This window comes from Macrotis lagotis, chromosome 1, assembly GCF_037893015.1.
Source record: "Macrotis lagotis isolate mMagLag1 chromosome 1, bilby.v1.9.chrom.fasta, whole genome shotgun sequence".
Classification (NCBI taxonomy): domain Eukaryota; kingdom Metazoa; phylum Chordata; class Mammalia; order Peramelemorphia; family Peramelidae; genus Macrotis; species Macrotis lagotis.
In genome coordinates this window covers 24,301,982-24,303,720 of record NC_133658.1, presented here as the reverse complement: position 1 = coordinate 24,303,720, position 1,739 = coordinate 24,301,982, and the positions used below count along the sequence as shown (strand labels likewise).

Sequence of the window (1,739 nt, the reverse complement as noted above, 5' to 3'; positions counted from 1 at the left end):
TTCACACAAAATCTCAGTATCGTCTAACAGAAGTTCCCATCCCCATCTTCCTCTCACCCAGCTTCAACTAGGGAGCCTGAGCCTTCCCCTCGCCCCGGAACTCCCAAACATCAACAGTGCTTATATATTGATGCAGGATGTCTCAAAAATCTTAGGGCAATTTTCAGCTATTGTGCCCTAAGACTTTTGGGAGACCCATGGCAACCTGCCCTCCCCTTCTCCCACCAGATAGCTTATGTTGCCACAAGAAGCATGCTGGCACAGAATGAAAACTAGAGATGCCCACTGTCAGAAGTAGGGAGGCACCTAGAGAGAAGCATAACACAACAGGAAAAATGCCCCTGGTTATGGGGTCATAAGAGAGGAGTCCCAAGTCCTTCATTTATTTAGCTCTTTGAGCCTCAGCTTCCTCACCTGTCTTTTGCCTTTCTTTATATCCCCAGGATTCAGTCCAGTGTAGGGCTCAGGAAGCACTTTATATATGCTTAACTGACCTTTATAAAATCAGAGTAACTCTCTGATGAATAATTAGTTAACCATTATTTATAATTAAATAATATGATTATTAATCATTAATAAAACTTAATAACTTTCTGAGGTTCTGAAGTCTTAAGTTCTGTGAAGCAGAGATGTAAACACACACACACATTTACTCCAACCACCCCCCCTCTCCTTTCCAAGGTGTGTTCCACAGACCCATACTACTCCTCTGGGGGGGGGTCCCTTCGGCTACCCCTCCTCTATGACTCCAGGGTATCCCCTACTCATTTCTGTTGGCCACAGCCAGAAACTAGCACATGGCTCCCCACCCCATCTTCTTCCCCCCCGCTCTCCTCCCCCAAACTTCTGGGCTCTCCCACAGGCACAGAATTCCTCCTGATCCCGACCCCACACAGAGAATGCCTGGGGAGCCTCCCTTAACCCTCCTCAGGAGCCCCCCCCCCACATCCGACCTCCCAGCTTCCACAGAGGGGGCATGGATATCCGGGGGCAGAAAGGAGGGGCACAGTGAGAGTTGGGTCAGGAGGACCAAGCAGTCAGCCGCCAGCGCCACCCTTGGACCTTTAAGATGGGGACCCCCCAGGATTCAGCGGGGGATAATGGGAGCCACAGAGATTCCTTTCTCAGGCCCTTGCAGGGGTCCTCGGGCCACCCGCTGTGGCCCAGAGCCTGCACCAGCCCCCAGCTACCCCACATTCCAGCCTGGCTCCCGTCTTCCACCCCCGAGTTAGGCAGGACAGCCTGGGCTCTCCAGCCAGGTACGCACCTCTGGCTTGGTCTCTGAGCTGGTTGATCCACCAGCTGTGTCCACCAGATGTTCCCTGGCCTCAGGATCTGTCCCCGGCCAGGCCCCCTGTGTCTAGTCAGGGAGGGGCTAACGTTCGGCTTTAGCGCCCAGTGTCTCCGTCCGTCTCCAGACCCGTCCTTCAGGGTGGGTCCCCACCTTCCCGGCGCTAGAGTGGCTCCGGGGGGCAGGCAGGCGATCCCCGAAGTCCGGGGGATTTCTGGGCTAGTTCCTCCCACTCCGGGCCCCCACCCCTCTGGGCCCACCCCCTGGCCCGGCCCCCTTCCCCTCCTGCCTGCCCGCGCTGAAGTGAGTGAGCAGCTAGGTTCAGATTGCAATCCCAGACCCAGATGTGGGAGGGGCGGGGTCTTCGGACGCTCCGGCTCTGGGTGGAGGGGGGCGGGGGAGAGTGAGGCCCCCACAGCTCAGCCCAGGGCGCGACACCCCAACTTCC

The 1,739-nt window shown here is 56.4% G+C and overlaps 1 protein-coding gene across 1 annotated transcript in view; it reads right to left on the bottom strand.

Moving 5' to 3' along the window:
• Window positions 1-1,524, bottom strand: part of HSPA12B (heat shock protein family A (Hsp70) member 12B) — a 42,942-nt gene extending 41,418 nt beyond the window's left edge. The window contains exon 1 of the mRNA XM_074196010.1: window positions 1,268-1,524. The gene's annotated coding sequence lies outside the window, so the exon portion shown is untranslated. The remainder of the gene's footprint in view (window positions 1-1,267) is intronic.
• Between the last annotated feature and the right edge of the window lie 215 nt (window positions 1,525-1,739).